A 14,886-nucleotide genomic window follows, 5' to 3' on the forward strand; every position below is an offset into this window, starting at 1 on the left:
ATAAGATAAGTTTGGGTTCAGTAATTTTCCTAATAGCATAATCAAAAGTATCACTGTCATAATCTATTTCAAAATCTGTGTTATTATATGTAGAAGTCCAATCTTCATCATATGAGTCAAACCAAAGTGTATGATTACAGAGTGAGTTTAGAACATGCCCTATATTAGGTCCAGCACCATTAGGCTTTCTATGCATTGGGACAAATTGCCAACAATGAAGTTTGCAGGGGTTATGGGCCATCCTTTGGCTTCCAAACTTCGCCCAGTACCAGATTAACTGGCCATAAGTATTAGCTGAATGGCCAAGGGATGGACATCAAATCTTTTTGTAAAGCCATTTTCCTATCATCCAAGCACATATAGGAGCTGGTTCTAATATTTTCTAATTAAAAAAAATTAACGTTTATTTATTTTTGAGAGACAGAGTGTGAGTGAGGGACGGGCAGACGGAGAGGGAGACACAGAATCCAAAGCAAGCTCCAGGCTCTGAGCTGTCAGCACAGAGCTCCATTCAGGGCTCAAGCTCATGAAATATTAGACCATGACCTGAGCCAAAGTCTTACCCTTAGCCAACTGAGCCAGGAACCCTCAAGCTGGTTCTAATATTAACTGAGAGTCTTCCTGAGCATTTAAGTGGCTACATAACCAATAATCATTTTGATTAGTAAAGGAGGGTATGCATTGAATAGGTCTTAGTGAGTAGATAAAATCTCTAACAGAAAAAGAAACATGAGTATGAATGTTTTGTGCTAGTTTGTAAAGCAGTAATATCATAATAATTGTTATAAAAATCAGTTCTAGTAAAAGACAGGGGATCTAGCAGAATTTTGTTCTGTGGTCTTGGGTGGAAGCTATCTACTTTGCCTTGTTGTCTGCTTCAGGGGAGTGTTGTTGTTGTTGTTTTTTTTTTTTGTTGTTGTTTTTTTTCTCCTTTCCTGGAAATCCTCAATTTTAACTTAGTCATAGGTTGACAAGTACAAGAGTTGAGGGCCAGGGGGATTCTCTTTAATTGACAGACATGACCCAAGGTTCAATAACCTGTAATTTAACTGCTGTGTGACAAAAATAGAACCTGATAAGAGCCCTGCTGTTGTGAAAAAAATTTCAACAAACTAGGAAGACACGAGAATTTTCTCAACCTGATAAATGACATTTATGAAAAATCCATAGTTAACATCATACTTATGGAGATTGTGAAATATGGGGTGATTTCCCCCTAAAATTAAGAGCAAGGCAATGATGTCTGCTCCCACCACTGATATGTAACTTGTACTGAAGATTCTAGTCAGTAGAACTAGGCAAGAAAAGGAAATAAAAGGACATCCATATTGGAAGGGAAGAAGTAAAACTATCTTTATTCATAGATAATACGATCCTGTGTGTAAAACAACAACAACTAAGGAATAAAAAACAAACAAACAAGAAACTAGTAAAACTAATGAATGAATTCAGTAAGGTCATGAGATTGAAGATCAATGCAAAACTACATTCCTAAATACCACCAATGAGTGACCAAAAATCAAATTAAGAAAACAACTCTTAGAAATTAACAAAAAAATAAATAAAAACTATATACAGGAAACTCTGAACCATTGCTAAGAGAAAGTGCTAAATAGATTGAGAGAGATTTCATTTTCATAGATTAGAAAATATTATTAAATAGCAATTCTCTCCAAATCTATCTATAGATCCAGTGCAATCCCTATTAAAATAAAAGCTGTCATTGTTGCAGAAACTGACAAGCTAACTACTAAATTTCATGTGAAAATTCAAAGAACCCAAAATAGAAAAAAATGATTTTGAAGAACAAACTTGTATTTTCTGATTTCAAAACTATTTTGAAGCTACAGTAATCAAGATAGCATAATACTAGTAGAAGGACAGCCATATAGATCAATAAGCAGAACTGAGACTCCAGAAATAAATGGCCAAATAGCCAAAAACTTCATGAATTAATCCAAATGTCTATCCACTGGTGAATGGATAAACAAAAAACATGACATCCATACAATGGACTACTAGGAGGCAATAAAAAGGAAAGAAGTGATACATGCTACAACACAGATGGAACTCAGAAACATGTTAAAGTTGAAATTCCAAATGCAGGGATGCCTGGGTGGCTCAGTCAGTTGGCTGTGATCTCTTGATTTTGGCTCAGGTCATGATCCCAGCATCATGGGATCAAGCCCTGTGACATGCTCCTCACTGAGCATTGAGCCTGCTTGAGATCCATTCTCTCTCTCTCTCTCTTTCTATCTCTCTCTCCCTTCTCCTCCCCTCTCCATTTCTCCCCCATTCACGCTCTTTCTCTAAAAGAAAAAATAAAAATTAAATTAAAAAATAAAAATCCAGATACAAAAGGCCATATATTATACAACTCTATTTATATCAAATGTCCAGAAAAAGCAAATCTACACAGACAGAAAGTAGATTTATGGTTGACAGGGGTTAGGAACAAGGAGTAGCTGTATATAGCAAGAAGGATCTTTTAGTGATGGTAAAACTATTCTAAGACTGAAGAATTGTGGTGATGGTCACACAACTCTAGAAATGTACTCAAAATCACTGAATTGTTAAGTCAGGCAGAGAAAGACAGGTATCATTTGTTTTCACCCATATATAGTGAGATCTATGAAACTCAACAGAAGACCATGAGGGAGGAGAAGGGGTAAAAAAAAAAAAAGTTACAGAGAGGGAAGGAGGCAAACCATAAGAGACTCTTAAATACTGAGAATAAACTGAGGGTTGATGGGGGGTCGGGGGGGGAAGTGGGTGATGAGCATTGAGGAGGGCACCTGTTGGGATGAGCACTGGGTGTTATATGGAAACCAATTTGACAATAAATTTCATATTAAAAAAATCATTAAATTGTACACTTGAGTGGATTCTATGGTATGTAAATTATCAATAAAGATGTTAAAAATAATTGCTGAATCAATGAATAAGCAACATGAAGAGGAAGAGAGCTAAATCCATGAATCAATAACTATGCTAAATATAAATAGCATAAACACACGAATTAAACAATAGACATTGTTGGGGCACCTGGATGCTCAGTCAGTTAAGTGTCTGACTTCGGCTCAGGTTATGATCTCACAGCTTGTGAGTCTGAGCCCTGCATCAGGCTCTTTGCTGACAACTTGGAACCTGGAGCCTGCTTTGGATTCTAAGTCTCTGTCTCTCTCTGCTCCTCCCCCACTCGCACTCTGCCTCTCTCTCTCTCTCAAAAATAAATAATAAAACATTTAAAAAGTAATAGACATTGTCAGACTGAATAAAAATAATAATAACCAACTGTATACTATCTACAGGAAGTCCACTTTAAATAACAAAACATACATAAAGAGTTAAAAGATGGAAAAAATAAGTACCAGTGGAAACTAATCAAAATAAATCTGGAGTGCCTACATTAAAATCAAAGTAGACTTCAGAGGGCCACCTGGGTGGCTCAGTTGGTTGACTGTTCAACTCTTGATTGTGACTCAGGGCATGATCCCAGGATCAAGCCCCACATTGGGCTCTGTGCTAGGGGTTGAGCCTACTTGGGATTCTCTCTTTCTCTTTCTCTCCCTCTGCCCCTCTTTTCTGCTCTCTCTCTCTCTCTCTATCTCTAAAATAAAAAAACCCCAACAACAAAAGTAAAAAAACAGCAAAAAACAAAGTAGACTTTAGAACAAGGACCATTACCGGGGAAAAGAGCCACATTATGTAATGATAAAAGGGTTAATTCACAAAGATAGCATCACAGTCTTAAAGGTGTATGTACCTAATAACAGATGCTCAAAATACACAGAGCAAGAACTAGTATTACTACAAGTCAAATTCATAAGTATACTTGAAGGCTTCAACACCACTCTCTCAGTAATCAACATAACAAGTAAATAGAAACTCAGTAAGGATATAAAAGACCTGAAGAGCACTATCAACCAACTTGACCCAATTGACATTTAGGGGTTACTCCAGCTAACAAAATTCTTTTAAAATAGTGGGTTTTTAAAAAATGTTTATTTATTTTGATAGAGAGAGAGAGAGAGAGAGAGAGAGAGAGCGCGTGCGCGCCCGCGCACAAGGGAATGGGAGGGGCAGAGAGAGAAGGAGAGAGAGAGAGGGAGAGAGAAAATCCCAAGCAGGCTCCATGCTCAGAGAAGAGCCTGACTTGGGACTTAATCTCACAACCATGAAATCATGACCTGGGCCAAAAATCAAGAGTTGAAGGCTTAACTGACTGAGCCACCCAGATGCCCTCCTAACAAAATTATTTTAAAGAGCACTTGTTGGGGCTCCTGGATGGCTCAGTCAGTTAAGCCTCTGACTTCAGCTCAGGTCATGATTTCATGGTTCACAAGTTCAAACCCCACATCAGACTCTGTGCTAACAGCTCAGAGCCTGGAGCCTGCTTTGGAATTCTGTGTCTCCCTCTTTTCTCTTCCCTTCCCTTGCTCACTCACTCTCTCTCTCTCTCTCTCAAAAATAAATTAAAACATTTAAAGTTTTTAAAAATAAATAAATAGCAGTTGAAAGACTCACCAAGATAGACATATTTAATATTTCTAGGCCACAAAATAAACCATAATGAATTTAAAAGAACTGAAATCATACAGAGTCTGTTCTTGGACCATAATGAAATAAATGGAAATCAATGACAGAAAAGCATCTGGGAAAATCCTAAAATTGTACATTAAACAAGACACTACAAGTAACCAATGCACAGAGCATAAATCTCAAGGGAAACAAGAAAATATTTTTTAATTGAAGAAAATGAAAATACAACATATTAAAATTTGTATATATTTATATTAATAAGGAAGAATGTTCTGAAATTAAATACTGGTCACCAATGCACAACACTGTGAATATACTAATACTATTGAACTGCATTTTTTACAGGTGGGTTTTACGGTATACAGATTATATCTCAATTTAAAATCATAAAAGAAGGAAGAAATGTCTCAGAACAATAATCTAAGCTTCCACCTTAAACTAAAAAAACAGAAGAGCATATTAAACCCAAAGAAAGCAAAAGAAAATAATAAAGAGCAATTTTATAATAAAATTACAAATAGAAAAATAGAGAAAAAACAATGAAAACAAAAGCTGATCTTTGAAATGATCAATAAAATTGACAAACCTCTAACCAGACTGACCAAGGGTGGGGGGAAAAGATACAAATTAATAATATCTGAAATAAAATAAGGGACACCATTACAGATCCTACAGATGTTAAAAGGATAATGAAGAAAAATTATTAACAAGTACGTGCCCATTGTATTAGTTTTCTACTGCTGCTTAAAAAACTACCGCAACCATAGTGGCTTAAAACAACACATTCATTACACATCTATTACCTCACACTTTCTGTGGGTGAAGAATTCATGCTTGGTTTAGCTGGATGCCATTCAGAGTCTCAAAAAGTTGCAATCAAGGTATTGGCTGGGCTGTGTTCTCATGAGGGTTTGACTGGTGTGGTAGGCAGAATAATGGTTCTCCAAAGATGCCAACACCCTAGTCCCCAGAAACTCTGAATATGCTACCTTATATAGCAAATGGGCTTTATAGACATGACTTAATTAAAGTTATTATTATTATTTTTTTTAGAGTGACAGAGATAGCAGGAGTAGGCCAGAGGGGCAGAGGGAGAAAGAATCCTAAGCAAGCTCCACATCCAGCACAGAACCCAATGCAGGGATTGATCCCATGACCCTGGGATCACAACCAAGGCCGAAATCAAGAGTCGGATGCCCAACTGACTGAGCCATAGAGGCTTAGATTAAGATTCTTTTTTTTTTTAATTGTTTTAACGTTTATTTATTTTTGAGAGACAGAGAGAAACAGAGCATGAGCGGGGGAGGGGCAGAGAGGGAGACACAGAATTGGAAGCAGGCTCCAGGCTCTGAGCTATCAGCACAGAGCCCGACACGGGGCTCAAACCCAAGAACTGTGAGATCATGACCTGAGCTGAAGTCAGAGGCTTAACCGATTGAGCCATCCAGGTGCCCCTTAGATTAAGATTCTTAAAAATTAAGATTCTTAAAATGGGGAGATTAGTCTGGATTATCTATGTGAGCCCAATGTAACTACAAGGATCCTTATAAGATAAACAGGCAGGCAGGCAAGTTAGAGAAAGAAATGTGACAATGGAAGAAGTCAAGGTGATATGATGTGAGAAAGATATGACCAGCCATTTCTGGCTTGGAAGACAGAGGAAGGGGCCACAAACCAGAGAATACAATGGCCTATAGAATCTGGAAAAAGCAACGAATGGACTCTTCCCCAGAACCTCCAGAAGGAATATAGCCTTGCTGCCACCCTGATGTTTAGTTCCCTAAGACTTATTTAGGGCTTCTGATCCTCAAAATTATGAAATAATAAATTTGTGTTGTTTAAGTTTGTGGGAATTTGTTACAGCAGCAATAGGAAATTAATATCATTAAGAAAGAATAAGCTTCCAAACTCACTCAGATGGTTGGCAGAATTATTTCCTGTGGCTAGAAAATTGAAGGCCCTAGATTCTTGCTGGCTATTGTTGGAGGCCATCCTCAGCCACTGTGGCCTCCCTGAAACTGAGAGAGAACTTTTATTTAAAAAAAACCTACAGCTAACATAACTTAATGTTGAAAACATGAATGCTTTTCCTGTAAGATTGGATGTCTGAGCTTACCACCCTTATTCAACATCATCCTAAAATCCTAGCCAGTACAATAATAAAAGAAAAAAAATTAAAAGCATACAGATTGAAAAGTAATACATAAAACTGTTTCTGTTCACAGACAATAAGATTGTCTACATGAAAAACCTCAAGGAATCTACAAAAAAATTCCTAGAAGGGCGCCTGGGTGGCTCAGTCAGTTAAGCATCTGACTTCGGCTCAGGTCATGAACTCACAGTTCATGGGTTTGAGCCCTGCATCGGGTTCTGTGCTGACAGCTCAGAGCCTGGAGCCTGCTACAGATTCTGTGTGTGTGTCTCCCTCTCTGCCATTCCCCTTCTGGTACTCTGTCTCTCTCTCAAAAATAAATAAAAACATTTAAAAAAAGTCCCTAGAACATATGAGTTTATCAAGGTCAGAGGATACAGAAACAATAAAAACCAATTGTATGTCCCTATGCTAGCAATGAGTAATCAAAAATTAAAAATCTGAAAACTGCACAAGAAATATGAAATATGTAAGTATAACAAATATGTGCAGGATCTATATATTGAAAACACAAAACACGAATAAAAGAAATCAGAGGAAACCTAAATAAATTAAGAGATATACCATGTTAATAGGTTTGTAAGAGTTAATGTTCACAATTTTCCCCAAACTGATCTAAAGATTTAACACAATTACATTTAAAATTCCAACAGTATTTTTTTTTGTACAAATCAATAAGCTGACTCTAAAATGTATACAGAAAGGCAAAGGAACTAGAATATCCAAACCCATTTTGAAAAAGAATAAAGTTGGGGACTCACACTACCTGACTTTTAAGACTTACTATAAAGTTATACTAATAAAGATGACAACATGCTAAAGACAAAAGGATGAAGACATAGATCGATAAGGGAGAAGAGAGGGGCACCTGGGTGGCTCAGTCAGTTAAGCATCTGACTTCAGCTCAGGTCATGATCTCACTGTTCCCGATTCCCAAGTTCAAGCCCCATGTTGGGCTCTGTGCTGGCAGCTCAGAGCCTGGAGCCTATTTCAGATTCTGTGTCTCCCTCTCTGTCTCTGCCTCTCCCCTATTCATGCTCTGTATCTCTCTCAAAAATAAATAAACACTTTAAAAAATTTTTTTAACTTTTTTTATAAATTTTTTTAATGTTTGTTTATTTTTGAGAGAGATACAGAGCATGAGCAGGGGAGGAGAAGAGAGAGAGGGAGACACAGAATCTGAAGCAGGCTCCAGGCTCTGAGCTGTCAGCACAGATCCTGATGCAGGGCTTGAATTCACAGACCGCGAGATCATGACCTGAGCTGAAGTTGGACGCTTAACTGACTGAGCCACTCAGGCACCCCTAAAAATTTTTTTTAAATAAAAAATAAAGCAGAATAGAGAGTCCAGAAATTGACCCACATAAAAATGGCCAATTGAGTTCTGACAAAGTGAAAAGGTAATTCAAAGAAGAAAGCCTTTTCTATACAGGGTGCCAGAACAGTTGGACATCTATATATAAATGAATGAATGTCAAACCATTCCACATACGTTATACAAAAATTAATTCAAAATGGATGACAGACCTAAATGTAATCATAAAACTATAAACTTCTTTTCTTTCTTTCCTGTAAAACACAGGACAAACTCTTTTGTGATCTTGGGTTAGGCAAAAAGTTCTGAGATATGGCACCAAGAGTATACCTATAAAAGATAAAATTGATAAATTGGATTTTATCAAATTAAAAATTCTGCTCTGCAAAAGACACTGTTGAGATAATGAAAGGATGAGCTATCAATTGGGAGACAATTTTTGTAAATCATTAACTAAAAAAGAACTTGTATCCAAAATATATAAAGAACTCTTGAAACTCAAACATAAGAAGACAACCCAATTTTTAAAACAGGCAAAAGACTTAAGCAGACACCTCATCAAAAATGTTAAATGGATGGCAAATAAGCATAGGAAAAAAAACTCAGCATCACTAGTCAATGAGATACAGATACAAACTTATTATAATGGCCAAAAACAAAACAAAAAACTGACAATACCAAGTACTGGAGAGGATGTAGAACAACTGTAACACTCATACATTGCTGATGGGAATGCAAAAAGATATATCCGTTTTGGAAAACACTTTGTAAGTTCCTTATCAAGTCAAACATACACTTACCATAACACCCAGCAATCATACACCTAGGTATTTACCCAGGTGAAATGAAAACTTACTACAGAAAAACCTGTATGTAAATGTTTATAGTGACTTTATTCATAGTCACCAAAAACTGGAAATAGCCAAACTGTCCCTCAACTGACTGGAAGCATGAGGAAAAGAAATGGAAAGAGAAGAACCAACATGCAGGAAGAGCAGGGACTGATCAACATAGCCCTGGGGCCCCAGCAGCAACAGTGGGTGAGTCTTCTCTTCAGGATGCCCACTAACTCTAGCAATTCCCAAGCTCTGTGCTGCATGGTTCTTTTGCTTTGTTTTTTGTTTTTGTTTTGTTTAATTGAGAGGAAATTCACATAACACAAATTTAAACATTTTAAGAGAACAATTCAGTGATTTACAGTATATTCACAATCTACAGAATGAGGCACGCCTGGGTGGCTAAGTCAGTTAAGCGACCAACTTCAGCTCAGGGCATGATCTCACAGTTCGTGAGTTGGGGCCCCATGTAGGGTTCTGTGCTGACAGCTCAGAGCCTGGAACCTGCTTTGGATTCTGCGTCTCCCTCTCTCTCTGCCCCTCCCCTCTCTCTCTCTCAAAAATAAACATTAAAAATTTTTTAAAAAAACAATCTACAGATTGATAGAAATATTTACAAATCAAATGTATGATAACAATCTAGTATCCAGAATACATAAAGAGTTCTTAGAACTCATCAACAACAAAAAGCAAACAAAAACTGGGCAAATGACTTAAACAGGCATTTCTCTAAAGACAACATAAGAATAGCCAACAAGCACATGAAAAGATGCTCAGCACTACTTGTCATGAGGGAGATCAAAACCACCATGAGGCACCACTTATATCCACTACAATGTCTATAACAAGAAAAAAAAGATAGAAAAATAATAGGTGTTGTTAAGGGTATAGAAAAAAAGGGAATTCTCATACAATTCCAGTGGGCATGTAAAATGGTTCAGCCATTGTGGAAAACAGTTTGACAGTTCCTCAAAAAGTTAAACATAGAATTACCATGTGTTGCTTGGTTCTGAGTTTCAAATTCCTAGGATAGACTATAACAGCACCAAATTTAAGTTGGGTGTCTACTTCTGGATCAATTGGCAGCAGCAAGGTGATGAGGTGCCTAAGTCTGAAAAGGTGACTGAGATCTTATCTTTGTGTACTACAGGCACTCACAGCAAAGGGGAACTGTGTGCTAGGTAGTTGCCCCCAACAGATGTGTATTGTAAGCAAAAAGGGTGCACTGATTATCTTCCACTGGAGGTCACCCACCAGAATATGAAAAGGACAAAATAGGATTCAGTGGCATTCTGATTACTTCCCACCCCCCATAGTCTCCTCAATATCCCAACAGGGAGTTGTCTAAGGCCTAAGAGAAAATACACTCATTCTCATATTTATATTTTAAAATTTTGTTTGAACAGACAGAAAATCATATGCACTTTCATTCAGTCCTTTATCTAAAAGATAACACTTCTAAGTGTTTACGGTAGACTTCAACATACAACTACCTACCTGCTCAAAAACTTGAATGGGCTCCCTATCACCTACCCTATTAATACATCTAAGTATTTAGAGTTCTTTATCAAATAGCCTTTCTCTGCCTTTCCAAACTCCTTATTAAACATTTGTTGAATAGACAATGCTTTCTACTCTCCAGACACTAACATGGATATGCTGACCATTATTTGTCAATCTTACTGACAGGAACTTATGGGCATAATGGCATCTAATTTCTTTTTTTTTTTTTTTTTAACGTTTATTTATTTTTGAGACAGAGAGACAGAGCACGAATGGGGGAGGGGCAGAGAGAGAGGGAGGCACAGAATCAGAAGCAGGCTCCAGGCTCCGAGCCATCAGCCCAGAGCCCAACGCGGGGCCCGAACTCATGGACCGCGAGATCGTGACCTGAGCTGAAGTCGGACACTTAACCGACTGAGTCAACCAGGCGCCCCAATGGCATCTAATTTCTAAACACAGACCATCCCAGAATATTTGTGGCATATGTTCGTCATAATTAAAAGATGAAGTAAAAAACAGCTGAAAACACAATCTCTATCTTGCAAGAGCAGTTCTGTGTTACAGGCCACTCTCCAGCAAACTTTGACTCTGTCTAGTCAGAGTCCTGGCTGCCCCCAGACTTACATTGTTCACTTCCACCCTGCTTTTTCTTTTTTAAAAATATATACTTAGTACTGAAGTACTGTTGACATACAATGCTGTATTACCTTCAGGTGTACAATATAGTGATTTGACAATTGTATACATTATTCAATGCTCACCACAGTAAGTGTAGTCACCATCTGTCACCATATAATGTAATCACAATATTACTGACTATATTCCCCATGCTATAATTTTAATCTCCATGATTTATTTTATTACTGGAAGTGTGTACCTCTTAATCCTCTTCACCTATTTTACCATCTGCCCACCCACCTACCCCTCTGGTAACCACCAGTTTGTTCACTTCATTTACAAGTCTGTTATTTGTTTGTTTGTTGTTTATTCACTTATTTTGTTTTTTAGATTCCACATATAAGTGAAATCATATGGCATTTGTCTTTATCTGACTTATTTCACTTAGCATAATACCCTCTAGGTATATCCATGCTGTCTGTCACAAATGACAAGATTACATTCTTTTCTATGGCTGAGTAATACTGTAGTGTGTGCATATATGTGTGCGTGTGTGTGTGTGTATACACACACTACATCTTCTTTATCCATTCATCTACCAATGGGCACTTGGATCGCTTTCATATCTTGGCTATTATAAATAATGCTGCAATAAACATAGGTGTGCATATATCTTTTCAAATTAATGTTTTTGCTTTCTTTGGGTAAATACCTAGTAGTGGAATTACTGAATCATGTGGTATTTCTATTTTTAATTTTTTGAGGAGGCTCCATGCTGTTTTCCACAGTGGTTACACCAACATACATTCCCACTAACAATTTATTCAGGGTTCCCTTTTCTCTACATCCTTGCCAACACTTGTTGTTTCTTGTCTTTTGAATACTAGTCATTTTAAACCAATTTGACAATAAATTTCATATTAAAAAATTTTTTTTAATGAATACTAGTCATTTTAACCAGTCTGAGGTGCTATTTCAAAGAATGAAACTGGACCACTTTCTTGCACCATACACAAAACCAAATGCAAAATGTACTAAAGACCTAAATGTAAGACCTGAAACCATAAAAGTCCTAAAATAAAACATAGGGAGTAATCTCTGGGACATCGGTCTTAGCAACATACTTATGGATAAGTCTTCTCAGGCAAGGGAAACAAAGGCAAAAATAAACTATTGGGACTATACCAAAATAAAAGTTTCTTCACAGAAAGGGATCCATCAACAAAATAAAAAGACAACCTACTGAATAGGAGAAGATATTTGCAAATGATATATCTAAAGGGGTTAATATCCAAAATATATAAAGAACTTATACAATCAACACCAAAGACAAACAAGTAATCCAACTAAAAATGGCTAGAGTGCTGTGCCTGGCTGGCTCAGTCAGTAGAGCATGCAACTCTTGATCTCAGGTCGTGAGTTCAAGCCCTATGTTGGGTGTGGAGACCACTTAAAAATGGGCACAGGGGCGCCTGGGTGGCGCAGTCAGTTAAGCGTCCGACTTCAGCCAGGTCACGATCTCGCGGTCCGTGAGTTCAAGCCCTGCGTCGGGCTCTGGGCTGATGGCTCAGAGCCTGGAGCCTGTTTCCGATTCTGTGTCTCCCTCTCTCTCTGCCCCTCCCCCATTCATGCTCTGTCTCTCTCTGTCCCAAAAATAAATAAACGTTGAAAAAAAAAAAAAATGGGCAGAGGACCTGAACGGACATTTTTCCAAGGAAGACATACAGATGGCTGACATATGAAGTATTCATATGAAAAGATGTTTTAAAATCACTAATTGTCAGGGAAATGCAAACCACTTGCTGCTTCTTTTGCTATTCCATTGACCTTGAAATTTATCTTGTGCATCATAATTCTATTCTGTCCCCCTCACTAGAGGAGATAAGGCAAACCATCTTCAAAAAGTTTGCACTGACTGGGGGTGCCTGGGTGGCTCAGTAGGTTAAGTGGTGGACTCTTGGTTTCGGTTCAGATCATGATCTCATGGTTAGTGAGTTCAAGGCCCTCATTGGGCTGTGCACTGGAAATACAGAGCCTGCTTAGAACTCTCTCTCTCTCTCTCTCTGATCCTCCCCTGATTGTGCTCTCATTCTCTCTCAAAATAAACTTAAAAAATAAAAAGTTTGCACTAACCTCTCCATACTCAAAACAATCCTTATAGTAAAAAGCTCTTTTCTGAAAATGAGAACCCTGCATGTAATTTTTAAAAAATAAAGGAATTTAGGAGCGCCTGTGTAGCTCAGTGGCTTGAGCTTCTGACTGGCTGAGGTCAAGATCTCACAGTTCAAGCTGTCAGTTCTGCGCTGACAGCTCAGAGCCTGGAGCCTGTTTCAGATTCTGTGTCTCCCTCCCTCTCTCTCTCTCTCTCTGCCCCTCCCCAGCTTGTGCTCTCTCAAACATAAATAAACATTTATTTATTTATTTATTTTTTTAAATTTTTTTTTTTTCAACGTTTATTTATTTTTGGGACAGAGAGAGACAGAGCATGAACGGGGGAGGGGCAGAGAGAGAGGGAGACACAGAATCGGAAACAGGCTCCAGGCTCTGAGCCATCAGCCCAGAGCCCGACGCGGGGCTCGAACTCCCGGACCGCGAGATCGTGACCTGGCTGAAGTCGGACGCTTAACCGACTGCGCCACCCAGGCGCCCCCATAAATAAACATTTAAAAGAAGAAATAAAGGAATTTGATAAATTTTTATCCTGTTTGTAATACTTAAATATCAACAATAAATTAAATGACAATCGTGTGGGGTATCTGGGTGGCTCAGTTGGGTGGTTAAGTGACCGACTCTTGATACCGGCTCAGGTCATGATCTCAGTTTGTGAGACTGAGTCCCGCGTCGGGCTCTGCACTAACAACATGGAGCCTGCTTAGGATTCTCTCTCTCCCTCGCTCTCTGCCCCTCCCCCACTCGCATGCTCTTTCTCTCTTTCAAAATAGATAAAAACTTTTAAAAATAAATGACAATCATGTGTTTTCCCTAACCCAAGCTCCTCCCTTCATGAAGTAATCGGTCTCCCTCTTCCTTGGAACTCCCATTGCATTTCATTCCTCTACTGAGCACAACTCATTCTGTTTTATATTATGGTTTTCTGTCAATGCTTGCTTCCTCTGTGAGATTACAACTTCTTGAAGGAACGTACTGTGTCTTAATCTTATTTGCACCCCTTCCGGTTCTCAGCTCAATGCCCGACATACTGTAGGAGCACAAAATACATTTTTTTGAGTGAAGGAATTAACCACCAGACACTTCTATGGTGATATTATTACAGCCTCTTCTTCCATATAAGCCTGTCAAACAGCCTGGAAATAAAAGTTACTGAAAACAGTTCAGACAACCATATATGTGAAACTGTTAGTACGATGTAATTCTAAAGAAGGTTTGGGGCTTCCAGACTATATGGAAAGCTGTTTGTTTTTTTGTGTTACTTTCACAAGCAAAAAAGAATACTGGTTCCCCAGAAATAAGTACTAATTTTAGAATTCCATACATTAATGATTAGTATCCTTTCCCTTCTCATTGGCAGTACAGTAAAATAGTTAGAAACTTGGGGTCTGAAGTCAGAATTTAGAGACTTCAGTCTCATCTCCACTATATATAAGCTATGTGACCTTAGGCAAATTGTTTAATTTCTCTGTGCCTTATTCTCATCACCGGCAAAATGCAGAAACAACGTACAGTCCCTCAAAGGAATGGAATAAAAATTAATGACTTAATATAAAGTTTTTAGAATAGCATCTGACACTTTGTTTAAAAGTGACAGCAATATATTGTACTTTATCGACCTTATATTCCCTTTTGGTAAGTGCCATGATCTTAAGGACAAAACGAGTCCCCCCCCCTTTTTTTTTTTAAATCCCCTATAGCACCTAGTACAGTGTAGGACAAATACTAGATGCTCAGAAAATGTGAATTGT

The 14,886-nt window shown here is 38.0% G+C and overlaps 1 protein-coding gene across 1 annotated transcript in view; it reads right to left on the bottom strand.

Moving 5' to 3' along the window:
• Positions 1–14,886, bottom strand: part of SPATA31F3 (SPATA31 subfamily F member 3) — a 99,496-nt gene that overhangs the window by 83,777 nt on the left and 833 nt on the right. The gene's annotated exons all lie outside the window — the stretch shown is intronic.

The sequence above is a fragment of the Puma concolor genome, chromosome D4, assembly GCF_028749965.1.
Source record: "Puma concolor isolate L17-30 chromosome D4, mPumCon1.1.hap2, whole genome shotgun sequence".
Taxonomy (NCBI): domain Eukaryota; kingdom Metazoa; phylum Chordata; class Mammalia; order Carnivora; family Felidae; genus Puma; species Puma concolor.